The sequence below is a fragment of the Mauremys reevesii genome, linkage group 5, assembly GCF_016161935.1.
Source record: "Mauremys reevesii isolate NIE-2019 linkage group 5, ASM1616193v1, whole genome shotgun sequence".
NCBI lineage: Eukaryota > Metazoa > Chordata > Testudines > Geoemydidae > Mauremys > Mauremys reevesii.
Genome location: NC_052627.1, coordinates 112336038 through 112350604, shown reverse-complemented (window position 1 = coordinate 112350604; position 14567 = coordinate 112336038). Strand labels below are relative to the sequence as shown.

The 14567-nt window shown below is 44.4% G+C and overlaps 1 long non-coding RNA gene across 1 annotated transcript in view; it reads right to left on the bottom strand.

Moving 5' to 3' along the window:
- The window catches only part of LOC120406957, a 68841-nt gene that overhangs the window by 23947 nt on the left and 30327 nt on the right, over positions 1-14567 (bottom strand). The window lies entirely within an intron of this gene.

The following is a 14567-nucleotide window of genomic DNA, read 5'->3' as shown; positions in this document are numbered from 1 at the left end:
TCCTTCCATGTTTCCTTACCCCTGTTCTTACTCTACTCATATCCAGAAGCTTATGTTATCTGGCCCTTTGGAGAGAGATAGTGGTCTCAGCTGCAATTAAAGCTACAAAGTGGTTTAACTCAACTTGTAAAATCTTTCTTTTCAACTGCATGTAAATCAATTGAAATCTGGTGTGATATATATATACACATGGTATTCCTCGGTGACAATTGGAGTACAATATCCAGTTGTACTCTACAATCTAGGAAAGCATTAACATTGCCACCATCTGTTTTCATCCTGATTGCAACATTTGGCCTGTCACATAATACAAAAATGCTGACAGTCTAATACAAGGCATGCATTGGATGTTTGCTCCTGTTCTTATCATGCTCACAACAGACTGAGATGCAGCTCTTAGTTTACCATCACAAATTGAAATGAAAGTGTGATTTCGCAATACCACTTTCATGTTCCAGTGGATCTCAAGAACTGTTTTCATTGGACCAGTTCCTCACCAGTGTACATACTAAAACACTTGGTTTGATGAAAATTAAACACATTGTACAAAATATTACATCCACATGCTTTATTTGTCACAAATATGAATTTTAGTAATAGGTGTGTCTACAGCCATCACATGTGGATATGGAGAGGAATTCAAATGCAGTAAGTGGAAGCCACTGTATATTTAATATTTGTCATTTTTATGAATCAGAGTGCATATCATTCTATCAATGTGTAGTGCTCTGATTTCTAATATATCAGTATAATATTACTTATTGCTTGACTTGATCTGTGACTGTTTTCTTCACTGGCTACTGTCATAGAAACCATGACTGTTTCTCAGTCTCATTCATCTCATTTTTAGGACAATACACACTGATGGATATCTAGTTATTAATTAAATACCGACAGGAAGATCAGTGGCATGCAAGACACACAAAGTGAAGATTGCCTGCATTGAAGAGTGTACAGTCTAAATCAGAACTTTTTTGAGAACTTCGACATATTTCACATTTATAGTTTTCTCCAGTCTTTTAACCTTTCTTAGCCATATCCTGACTTCATATTTCTACATGTAAAAATAATGCAAAGAACATATGACTATTGGGAAATGTATCTTGGTACTGACCAATATGAAAGATCTAACAATCTGAAAAATTAAAGATCTGTGTGTTTATGTGTCCGTGTTTAATGCATTGACCAAGTTTGTGTTTGTGCCCCACTAGTGGCTGGACACTTAGAGTTGAACCTGAACTGCAGCCAAGACACTGCTGATGAAAAAGCCACCACATGGGGTTGTTTTAATAGATAAGTGACATGGTGAACACTCTACCAAAGGTTTAAAGGCTTTTCCCCATCAACCTGGTCAAAACTAAGTTGGTTTCATGTTAGCACTGACTGGTGGATACCAACTGGTCAGTCCATTCAGGAATCTGGACACCATCAGATCACCAAAGATGGAGACTTGGTCTTCCGCGGGCGAGTGATAGACCAAGTGCTCTGTGATAGATGCCATGGAAAGTCCTGGGTTTTTAAGGTGTAATAAATAATCCAGTGTAGCTGTGATTAAAGCAAACCCTAGTGACTACTTTTCATTAGCTGTATATTTAAAAGTGGTGTCTTTTCTCAAGTGTAAGAGGACATTCTGTATCTCAGGAGAGCAGTACAAGACATTCATGGCGGGAGTCCACAAACCCAGACAGCCAGACACAAGGATTGTGGATCAAATTGCAATATCTTCCCTTCCTTCTGTGAGAGGCCATCTTTTAATGCTGGATGGCATAACAAACTGACTAGTCAGCATCAGCAATTCTGTGTACCAGAACTGTCTGGCCCATTGGGCTACCATGAATCACCTAAGCTTTGTCCTGTCTAATCTTTCTGAGCATGCAAAGAATTAATGAGATAGGAAAAAAGGTATAAAGGAGCCCTGTGATCCAGTTCAGATGGTCCCTGCTCTAGAACCAATTTATTTGGTGTTGGTTTTGGTGGTGAACAGATCTGCTGAGGGGAAAGGGCAGATGATCCCATTTGTTGACTGTGAAATCTGCTGCACACTGCCTCAGGAACCATTTCTGGGTTGACTGTTTGCTTGTATATTGTCTTCCATGAGATACAGAGCTACTGGAGAGGTGTAGTACTCTATGCACCCAGTCAACACGGTGGTTGTCCCTCTGTGTAGGGTGTGGAGGTGAGCCCCTCCTTGCTTGCTTATATAATATATCACAGTGGGGTTGTCAATTAGTACTTGTACTATTTTTCCCTTTACTGGTGGCAAGATGAATTTTAGAGTCCACTGAGTGACTTTCACTCCCACCAGATTTATGTATAGTCTGGACTCCTGGCAGTTGCAAAGTCCTCTGCCCAGTTTGGATGCATCTGTGATCACTATTGCTGAAGGTGCAGGTAAGATGAAAGAGACTTCTCACAAGGTATTTTCTATGGAGGCCTCTCAGTTGAGGTGCCTGAGGACATGCACAGGGACACCGAATACAAGACTAAGGTCATCCACATTGGGCTTGTAATTTTGAGCAACCCAGTTTTGTAGGGGTCTCATCCTGAGCAGTAGGTGGCCTCATCCACATATGTCAGGGCTATCAGACCCCTTACTCTTAGTAATTATTTTACTAATCTGTGACAACTTTGGTGTAAGGTTGGACTCATCCCAGAGATTGCTGCAAATTTGTCTTCTGGAAGGAGTCCAGAATTGCCCCTATGAATATCTTCTGGGAGGGACCCAAGTGGAGTTTTCCTGGTTGATCAGCAACCCCAGAGTGCTGAAGGGGGTTGCATGTTGTCCATATAGATATCTTCAGCATCTGACTGAACCTATCCTTGATTAACCAGTCATCCACGTAAGGGTAGACATGGGTATCTTGTCTTCTCAAGTGGCCTTCAGCTATGCCAAGGCACCTGGTGAACACTGTGGGTGTCACTGACTGGTCAAAAGGCAGGACCACGTACCAGCTGTGCCTGCTGCCCACAGAAAAGCTGAGGTTCTTGTGGTGTAATAGTCTAAATTGATGTGTGAAAGTTGATTCCTTTTGAAACCAGAGAACTGAGGCAATCTCAAGGAGAGAGAATAAAGATGTTTCCCAATGTCAGCATGAATCTTTAGATAAAACTGTTTAACTTTGCATGTTCCTGATGGGGCAGAAACCCTCCAGCTTCTTTGGGATGAAAGAGTGCCTGGAGTAAAAATCCCCTTTCCTTAGTGCTGACTTTGGAACCTTTGATGAATTCAACAGTAGCAGCTCATGAGAAGCATCTTCCCAGAGGGATGGGAAAGTGGGGTTTGGAGGCACCCTAGGGTGCAGCTGGATGCAGTTGTTTTTTAATGAAATCTAGGACCCACTTGCCTAATGTTGTCTGTTACCTGGCTGATAAGGAGAGCCAGGTGGTTCCCAAAGGGCAGATAAGGATCCAGGTGGAAAGCAATAGAAAATTGGTTCTGGACTCTAAATATGCCCATCAAATCTGACGATAGGCGAGGTATGACTGGGACTCACCTCTGGATGAAGATATTTCATGTCCCCCTCTCTTCATGGGCTGTCTGACTATCCTTTGAGACTGTTGTGTGTGAGATTGGGATCTTCTTTGGGAAAAGGAAGCAAATAGGACACTATATTGCCTCTGATAACTAAACCATAAGAAAGAAAACCCGACTAAACAGGCAGTTTGTGTCAGCATCACTGACCTAGTAGTAGACATTGCCTCCTTCATAACATTACATGGTTTCCATCCATTTTTTGTGCAGAGAAGGCCCTTTTAGCTTGAAAATATTTGGGAGCTGACTGTGAATGCTTATTCTAGGTCTCCATTTGACTTCATTGGAATATGGTGTGATACTGTCTTGTACTAAATCTATATCCTTTTCAGTTATCGTTGTCTTAGACTCCTTCATCCTCTGCACGCATGATGCCTATTGAAGCTTCTTATAGTTTACCTTAAATTTTGTCTTTCATAATTTACTCAGTCTCTGAAGGCCTCTGGAGTTTGCCATTTAAAACAAATGTTGGTAATAATTGTGGAACCAAATACCATCCACCAGCATCAACAGGTTGGAGAACTTGATGGGGCCAATGGAGAAAGGGGGACAGTCCCAGTGGCAAGGGAAGGAGACACTCACCAAGAGATAATAGGTAGCTCCCCACCCCGGGAGTCTCTGGCACCCACTGGCCAGCTGGGGAAGAGCGGTGCTGATTTCCCAACTCCCAGGATTAAACTTGGTGTGGGGGTGTCATGGGGTCTCTCACCACACTGGCACCTCCTGCTGGCTGTTTCGGGAATTAGCTGTGGTCAGCGGGTGTGCCTTCCGGTGGTGGTGGCTCTCCCATCCTCGTCTCTGCCTGCAGACCCACTGCAGTTCCAGTCTCGCTGCCTCTGCTTCGTGGCACAGCCCTCCGGCCGTGTCACAATCCATGTTCCCTCCTTCCGGGAGACTCCTTCTGCAACAGTCTAGCCGCTCCTCGCAGCAGCTTGGCAGTCCATAGCCTGGCCGCCTCTTCAATGGCGAGTGTGTATGTGGGGGGATCCAGGCCCACCCATTACTTTGGTTCCCAGTTCAGGGACCATGTAAACAACAGCTTCCCACTGCCCCTCCTTTCTTTCTCCACCAGTCTGTCTCAATTCCCTGGGCCACTTCCCCACAGCCCCAGCACCTTTGGCTCCTGCCCTTGGCTCTTTCACCCTCTTCCCAGAGCCTTGGACCTGCAAGTCTTAGGAGCCCTGTTCCCAGTGCTAGTTCTGCAGCCCTTTAGGAAGCCAGTCCCCTCCCTTGGGCTTCCTGCAGCAGACTCCCTTGCTCTGGCCTGCAGCTGCCTTTTACATGGGCTGGCTGGGCCCTGATTGGCTGGTCCAGCCACCACCCTAATTGGCTGCAGCGACTGCCCTAATTGGCTGTTTCCTTGCAGCCCTTCAGGCTGGGTTTTAACCCTATCAGGGCCAGTGTGGGGTAGATGCCCCATCACAGGGGGCCATGTAGGGATGCCACCTTTCCACAGATCAAAACCAGATATAAACACTCATACTACCAGATCTCAGTACAAATCAATAATGAGATATAATTACAATATGATTATACATATTTTACTTATGCAGATATAGTTGTATTTTGTAATTAAAAATACTATAGTTTTTTAAAACATAGTGACAAGATAAAAAAATTAACTTACGCAGTACTTCTTCCACGTGTACTTTCTATTTGATCTTGCAGCTTTCAGGAGTTCTTTGTTTTTCAGTACAAAGTCATAAAATTCCGCACAAGACACACTGAAGTTGAACTTGATGCAAATTTCAAGTTGACCAGGTGTGAAGACATCCGCTTTCTTTCATTGCTCCAAAGGTTTTTCATAATGCTGAACACTCGCTCCACAAATGCATTGCTGGCTGGAATTGCAAACGCACATTCTATAATTATCAAAAGGTTTGGTGCATCACATTTGTCAAAAAAATTCACCCATTTCTGGTCCACTGAGAGTTCATCACTGGGATCAAGTTTTGGGAGTGTTTCTATCAAGAGGCAGCATTCTCTGAAAAATTGTTCACCATTTATGTGTATATCAAAAATTCTTGGAATCTCACATAGATTCTCAAATGTGAATGTGGATTTAGACTTCAAGTCGAGAATGGCAATTTTCTGTAGCTATGACTCTGGTCCGAAATTAAACCGCTTCTCCAAACACTCTGCGCTTCTTTTATAGACATCTAAAGCATTTCATCTGAATCCCTTTTGGTTGCTTGGTGGCAGATTCTTCAGTGCTTGGTTAGCTTTGAAGCCAAAAACTTTTCTGAAATGTGAGACTTTAGATTGTGTGGCACTTTGTTTAGTACACTGAAGATCTCGATGGACTGTGTGAGTCACTCTCCAGTTTCAGGATTGCAAGTTGAAATACATTCATGTAGCTCTGCGCACGCACACACACACACACACACACACACTAACACTCTTGAACACAGAGATTTGTGTTCAGATTTAACCCATCTTCTTGAGATTTCACAAAATCCCAGCTAAGTGCTGGACAGCTTTCTTCCCCCAGTTGAATGAAGTACAACAGTTCTTTAGAAGCCTGTCTACAGCTGTGAGTAATGTTAACCATCTAGTAAGTATGTGGCACAGAAGTTTATAATATCCCATATCCAGAAATTCAAAGAACAATTTCAGCTCATTGACATGCTTTGCACTGCAGGAAAATTATTCTAGGCATACTAAATGTAAGGGAATTCACTTCAACGACTAGGTTGTTAAAATAAAAAAGTACAGTAACTCCTCACTTAAAGTTGTCCCGGTTAACGTTGTTTCATTGTTATGTTGTTACGTTGCTGATCAATTAGAGAACATGCTCGTTTAAAGTTGCACAATGCTCCCTTATAATGTTGTTTGGCAACCACCTGCTTTGTCCATTGCTTGCAGAAAGAGCAGCCCATTGGAGCTAGCTGGTAGGGGCTTGGAACCAGGGCGGACTGGCAGCCCTCCTATCAGCTCCCCTAAGTTCCCTGTGTGGCAGCCACCCAGCAGGCTAGCAATTGGCAGCAGTTCAGCTGTCCCTCCCCTCACTGCCATGTGCTGCTCCTGCTCTCTGTCTTGCAGCTGCTCCCTGGAGCCTCCTGCTTGCTGTGCGGGGATGGGAGGGTGAAGAGGGGGGCTAATATCAGGGTGTCCTCCTCCCCCGTGCTCCTTCCCCCTGCTTACCCCATCTCCATAGAGCAGGGGGCTGAACAAGACAGGCCTCAGGATGGAGGGAACTTGCTAGCAGCAGCTGCTGTCTCAACTTGCTGATCTACTTGAAAAAGCAATGTACTTAGAGTGGGGTCAGCGGACTTAAAGGAGCAATGTGCATCTCTCTCTGTCTGTCTCACACACAGGGTGTGTGTCTCTCTCTGTCATGCTGTCTCCCCTCCCTCCATTCGTGCTGCCTTGTAGAGGGTTGGGCTACATTAACAACAATATGTTAACCCTTGAGGGCTCAGCCAAGTGCTTGTTCATCATTTAGCAGTAATGCATTCCCCGGGAAATATCCTACCCTCTTCCACCCTTTGACTTCACCATCTCAACCAAGCTTCACAATCATCATTGCTGTGTACAGTATTAAATTGTTTGTTTAAAACTTATACTCTGTGTGTGTGTGTATATATATATATATATATAAAAATATAGTCTTTTGTCTGGTGAAAAAAAATTTCCCTGGAACCTAACCCCCGCTATTTACATTAATTTTTATGGGGAAATTGGATTTGCTTAACATCATTTCGCTTAAAGTCATATTTTTCAGGAACATAACTACAACGTTAAGCGAGGAGTTACTGTACTGAAAAAGAAATAAACTGGTTTGACAGAGCGTTACTGGATTTCTGAGCCTGAAAAGCCTGTTTATGGTGGTCAATAATTAGATGAATTCATACAGCTAATATGCCATTGTGTTTTACTGTAAATGAAATGTGGCATGTGTTGCAGTTGGGAATTTTGGGACTGTCTGGCATCATCGTCCTCTGGAGTACAAAAAACGCCACCACTTTATCAGAATGACAAGGGGAATGACAGAAGACTTAGAAAGATCCCTGGAAGAGTTTAATGGGGTTTCAATATGGCACTCGGACTGGTGGCTCAAAAACTCAGCTGCAGGTACAGTCAGATGCCTGGGGAGGCATATGTTTTGGGTGTTACTTTCAAGGAGAGTGTACAGAGCTGGTCAGAAAACTTGGTGGCTCAGGCCATTACAAGGGACCTTGATTTTTTTCCTATACTGGTGGTAGTCACTATTTAGGGAGCAAACTTTTGCAACAAAAAGTCCATTTCCAGTGTGAGAACCAATCGTCATCCATATTTTAAATAGACAGTTGGCTAAGATGGCTTGGATAATGAAACTGGTGAGGGCCTTGTTTTACATTGCCTGCGGTTTAACATCCTTTTTCATGCAGTGCATGTCCCAGGAGTGAATAATGGTGTTGCTCGTGCTCTGTCTTAATTTCAGGACAACAGATTCCACTAACTTTCCCCTCTGACCAGCAAGGATCCGCGGGTGCCCAACAATTCTGGTGCCCGGCTTATGACATCTGTGGGACTAGCAGAGGATTCAGTTGCCCCACAGACTCTGTGGCCAGCTGTTCAGAGTTCACAGAATTTAGGGCACATGGGTGGCCCATACCTACACACCAGATGGTGTAATATGTGGTGCCTTTGACCCACTGTGGTTTGGCTCCCTCTAGTATCTCTAGCGGCTAGTGGGCTTATCCTACTGGAATAAGTGATGTGTTCCCCAGATCCATGCGGGCATTTCATAGTGCAGAAACTCTTTGAAGGGTATTTCAGGAGAAGCAGGCTCCAGAGGGCTGAGAGGTTACCCATGACACTGGAAACCCTGACAGGATTAGTACAGCCTGTGCTGTGGACCTTTTTATTTAAGGCAGCATTTGTTGTTGTCATCTTTGGTGCTTTTTGAGTGAGTGAGCTGGTGCCTATGGCAGCATGCATTCAATGTAACAGTCGTGCAACTATCTGCAAGAGCGGGATCCCTGCGCTTAAGGTACTCAAAAAATTATCAGAAGGGAAGGGGGAGTTTATGTAGTGTTAAAGGAATGTGCAGGTAGGCTCTTGTGTCCTGTAAAGTCAATAAGAGCATCACTAAAGATTCGGGACCTGCAGCTGGGACCGCTGTTTGTACACGGTGATGGCAGCTGCCTGACAAGGTACCAGTTTGGCACGGTATTAGGAAGAACCCTGTGCTTCTGCAGTCTCAACACCAAAAAGTTTGGCACTCATTCTTTCAGAGATCGGGACAGTGACATCAGCACCTGCAGGGGGTTTTGGTCCACAGCAGGTGCAGGCAATAGGGGGCTGGAAATCAAGGTGTTACGGGACTTACATCAGCATCAAGGAAAAAATGGCAGGGAACAGCACAATGTGCTTGTTTGTTTCAGAAACTACACAGAACACATGTAATATGTGGATTTGCAGGCTGCCTGTAGTGCATAGGGCCCACAAGAGGCCAGGCAGGACAGCAGTTGGATCTCACCTGGACTTCAGGGCCGAAGCTGTTTGCATCCAGTGAAATTAACTTAAGGGACAGAATCCGCAGGGATGTTAGCTTGATTAGGCAATCATGGCTGGAAGTGACATTAATATGGTTGGAAATGCTTGTAAGGTGGGTTTGGCTGGGAGCTGCAGACCCAGGCATGGACAAGGCTGGAAGGCAAGTGAATAAAGAAGTCACAAAGATATTCCTGGACTATGGGGTTCAGTGATACAACTTAGAGACATCTGTTACAATCGCCCAGAAGTTTTCAGGGATGATGGCATATATTTGTCAGATGGAGCTACAGAATATGAGGCAATTGATTGGGCAGGAATTAAGCAGCGTGGTTTTGTGGGGGACCGACCCAGCTAGTTGCTGGCACCCCCTGTGGGCAGTTTCCAGTATGGTTAAGAGAATAAAATGAACAGTTCTCAGAGATAAAAGATCTGTGAATTTGGTGATGAGCCTTAGGCTCAAGTGATGGGGTGAGACCTTGTGACCTTCCCGGACCGAGGTCAAACCTAGGTCCCCACTTTTCTTCACCCTCAGTGAGGGTGGGGGTGCTAGGATTCAGAGACAGCCGAGTCCTGGGAGGTAAGCTGAGGAGAGCCACCCTACAATATGGGTTATATGGTAAGGAGCCCTGTAACCCCGGCACTAGTTACGGGCTTTATGGTAAAGTGACCCTTGCACTGTAACCAATTAAATGCCTGGTATAAGAGAACAGGAGTACTTGTGGCACCTTAGAGACTAACAAATTTATTTCAGCATAAGCTTTCGTGGGCTACAGCTCACTTCTTCGGATGCATAGAATGGAACACAGACAGGAGATATTTATACATACTCTCTTGTTTTCAGGTTTCTCCAACATTGGTAAACTTTCTCGCACTGGATTTCATAAACTGTTTTGACACAAGCATGGTATTCACGCTGTGCTACATTGTTATCCTCAAAAAGTGGAATAGCCTAGTAAACTTCTTTCTCAGATATGATGACACATTTTGCTGGATTTGGGTTAAGTACCCACTTGATTTGGGTCAAATTGAAAATGCTACTGCAAGTTGACAAATCTGGAAGCGGAGTTGCACTGCATGTATGTTTCATTTTTTTCAGTGTGGTTAAAGCATGCTTCTCTGCTCATTGCATACTCACATTCGTTAACACTGTTATTTGCCCACATTATGAGATCATACATGTCATTGGTCACAATATGTGAAAGTATCACAGATTAATCATATTTTGTCAAGGCATGCATGACAGAAGGTGCATATTTCTTTAAGATGTTCAGCTGTTCAAGGACTTCTGGAGATTGACATAAATCATAAGAACATAAGCACATATAAGAACATAAGAACAGCCATATTGGGTCAGACCAAAGGTCCGTCTAGTCCAATATCCTGTCTTTTGATAGTGGCTAATGCCAGGTGCCCCAGAGGGAATGAACAGAAGAAGGTAATCATCAAGTGATCCATCCTGTCGCCCATTCCCAGTTTCAATGATATCTACATTGTACAAACAGCTTGTGTGATCCCTCGCTCCTTAATAAAATGAAAAGTAGTCCTCTGTGTGGGCTAAGTGAAACCAAGGAGTATTACACCAGCTCTCTCAGTGCCTTATTACTAGAATGGGTGGAATGGGATACAGATGTGAGCTTTATGTGTTGGGCCAGTTGTAAATGCTCATTTCACTAGGACAACCAGATAATTTACTTTTTCAAGCTTTTCATGCCATGTCAACTCAGTTTAACAGGTGAGTAGCACACGTCACATGCACAGCATTCAGAAACAATGGCTTCATGCTCTGCTCCCAGGCCTTTTTCATATATGTCACAGTGCATGACACAAAAGCAGTGATCTGGTCAAAGAAAACCTCGTATTTATCCAGTGTTCCCCATATTGCTTGGCTAATAGTCTTAAAGGTCAAAACCACACAGTTCAAAAGAATCATGTTTAAGTTCAATTCACATTCATATTCTGGTTTGCTTAAAATAGCCAATATGTTGAGAACATATTTGTCATCTGCATCCAAGATCTCTCCAGTGTCAATGCTAATCTGTCACAAGACTTCAGCTGTTCTTTAATTTTGTTTACATGATTTTCATATACTCTTGGCAAATAGAGTTTCCATAAATGTCTTGAACTTGGTATGATTCCAACATTTTCAAGATTATATTCTAAATACTCTTTTTGGGTAGTTCAGTAGAAAGAGAAAGCCTGAAGCATGGGGCCTGGTAAAAGGCCTGAAGCCTGAACTAAAGTCAGCAAACATCAGGCTATGAGCAAAAGTCAGGTTCTGCTATAAAACAAAAGCCTGCTTACAAGTTAACTGTCCGGTACATGAACTTGGCAAGAAAATAGCTGGCGTTGCTAAAACACAGATATTGCTAAGAAGTACTAGGTATTCATGTAAACACATTCCAGAGGAGCAGTACCAGAACATGCCAACACAAATAGTGATATAAATACACTCCCCAAAGATGGTACTGTTACCCCAAAAATAAGACTCTGAGGTCCCAGAGTAGGTTTTCTGTTGCTTACTTCTGGGTTCCCAAATTGTTACCTATTAATCTATTCTGGCAAGGTGAAAGGAGGGGGCCTGCCTTAGAGAAATTGCCAGCATTTACCAAGGATCTCCCTATGCCCTTCATGAAACTCCTTAGAACAGACTAGAACGGTTCACCCCTGGGAGAACATGGATATAGCCTTCCGCTCAAAGGATTGACACCCAGGCAGTACTTTTCCAAAACCAAGTGTTTTCTTTATTTAGTGTAACCAATCATTTCTAATACAATTAATCTAAACTTAAATTAAAACATAAACATAAATCCCTTAGCATAGGTGTACAAGTACCCAATACGGTAATGTCATACAGTTGGAATGGTGTAAGTGATAGGACACTGCACATGGCGATCAGAGCACTGGCAGCAATCTTAAAAAAATGATTAACCTTTTGTAACTGTTGTTCTTTGAGATGTGTTGCTCAAGTCCATTCCATGTTAGCTGTGTACATGCCGTGTGCACTTTTGCCAGAGATTTTCCCCTTAGTGGTATCTGTAGGGCCAATTCTTGTGCCCTCTGGAGTTGCGCACATATATACTACTATAAGGAGTGCTGATGGCCCCGCACCCTCTCAGTTCCTTCTTGCCGGTGATGCCAACAGAGGGGTAGGAGGATGGGTCACGGAATGGATATGAGCAACACATCTCGAAGAACAACAGTTATGAAAAGTTAGTAATCCTTTTTTCTTCTTTGAGTGCTTGCTCATGTCCATTCCATGCTAGGTGACTCACAAGCAGTACCCTCGGAGGAGGGCTCAGATTTCATGGATGTGCTGACTATAACACTGGTGTCATCTTGGGCCTGTTGGATGATGGTGTAGTGGGATGTGAAGGTATGCACTGACGACCAGGTTGCAGCCCTGCAGACATCCTGAATCGGTACCTGCTCAAGGAATACTGCTGATGAAGCCTGGGCTGCTGAGGAATGAGCGGTCATGATAGCTGGGAGGTGGAACATCCACCTGCTTGTAGCAAGCTCAGATACAGGTGGTTATCCAGGATGAGATTCTTTGGGGTGGCACAGGAAGCTCTCTGTCTTTCTGCTACTGCTACAAAGAGTTGTGTGGACTTGTGAAAGAGCTTAGTTCTTTCACTATAAAAGGCGAGGGCCCACCTAACATCCAACATATGAAGCTGATGTTCCTTGGAGGTCTTGTGGGGTTTTGGGAAGAAGACAGGTAGAAAAATGACCTGCTCGTTATGGAATTATGACACCACCACCAACAGAACCTTTGTGAAGACCATTGGGGCAATCAAAAGGCTGAAGTATCCAATACTGATAATGTTCGTGGCTGACCACAAACTGTAGAAAGCATTTGTGAGCTTATAAATTGCTACATGAAAGTATGCATTATGGAGGTTGAGGGCCACAAACCAGTCCTCTGGATCTAGAGATGGTATTATTGCTGCTTGGGTTACCATCCTGAACCTCTGTGTCTGAATAAATGTGTTCAGTGTTTTGAGGTCCAAGATTGGTCTCCATCTCTGTAATGGTGTGGCCACTTGCCTCTCGTGAGCATCTCCTGCTGGCTGGGTGCATGCCTGCACTCTCTGCTTTGCAGTAGGTCTTCAGTGACTCAGCCCTCCAGCGGAGTCACTCATAGTCTGTATGTGAAACAAACAAAACAACCCCTTCTGAGGTAACACAGTCCAACAAACCGTCGGCCCTTCCCAAGGTCCTCAGTCTCGTCTCTGGGACTGTTTAAGCACTAGTCTCTTTCTCAAGTTCCAAATGAAACTTGTCTCCTTCTCGGGTTCCAAACAAAACTTGTCACCTCCTTGCCTTTGGCCACTCTGCCTGTGACTGGTGGGGGGACCCAGGCCCTCTCACTACTCTGGGTCCCAGCCCAGAAACTCTACAACTAGCAGCCACATGCTGCTTCCTTCACTAATGTCTATTTGTTGCATTCCCTGGGATGCTTCCCACTCTGTCCCATCACCTTCTTCGGTCTTTGGCCTGTTCCCTGTTTAATAAGGGCCTGTCCAGGCCTCCTTGTCTAGAGAGTCTGTAACAATCTCTGCCCTGTTCTCTCAGGGTTCTTTCTCTCAGACCTCTTCACCGAAAGAGGTTATAACAGTCTTTGGCCCTTTTTGTCATGGCTCTCTCTCCCAGGCCTCTGTGCCTGGAGATCTTCACAGTCTTATCCCTACTTGAGCAGGGTTTCTTCCCAGCCTCTTTGCCAATGGAGTGTCTCAGCGTTCCTAGACCCAGCCAGCAACTTCTCTGTCTAGCTGCTGAAGCTTCCTCAACCAGCCAGGAACACCATACTTCTTCCTCTGGCTTCAGCCAGCATCTGAGCTGTCCAGGCCCTGCAACTCCTTTTAAAAGAGCCTGCAAGGCTCTGATTGGCTGCCTACCCTGCAGCCTTTCTAGGCAGTTTGGAGGCCCCAGTTCTACTGCCCTTTTTTCTGGAGCAGGGTATAGTAGGACAGTTGGGCCTTCCAGAGGGCCTCAAAGGGCCTGGTACATCCCATCACAATCCCCCTTTTCTTCTTGGATACTAGAAAGTATCTGGAGTGGAGCCCTTGCCCTATGTAAGAGGGAACTGTTCCCACAGCACTATGTTGCAGGAGAGATTCTCCTTCTTGACCTAAGAGATCTTTGTGAAATGGGTCCCTGAAAAGAGATGGGTGATGGAGAAGGATGGAACTGAAGTGAATGGCGTAGTCTGATGTGATGACTTCTAGCACCCATCCATCTGTAGCAATCATTCCCATGAGTGTTTGAGGTCAGTCCCCAGGTGGTGGGAAGTAGAAAGGTGAAACAGCATAAGATTCAAGTGGCAGAGTGATTTGTAGCTCTCATCTGACATATTAAAATGGTCTCTTAGTGGAGGTTGATGGTTGGATAGTCACAGATGTAGAAATTGATGGTCTCTTCCTTTTGAATCTAGGTCTTTTCTTATGTCGTTCTTCAGCCCTGTGATATGCTGGGAGTTGGGAACTGGACTAGGTGGGAACTGTGGGCTGTTTGTGATCTGCTGTAACTTCTTTTAGTTGCAGGAGTACAGATT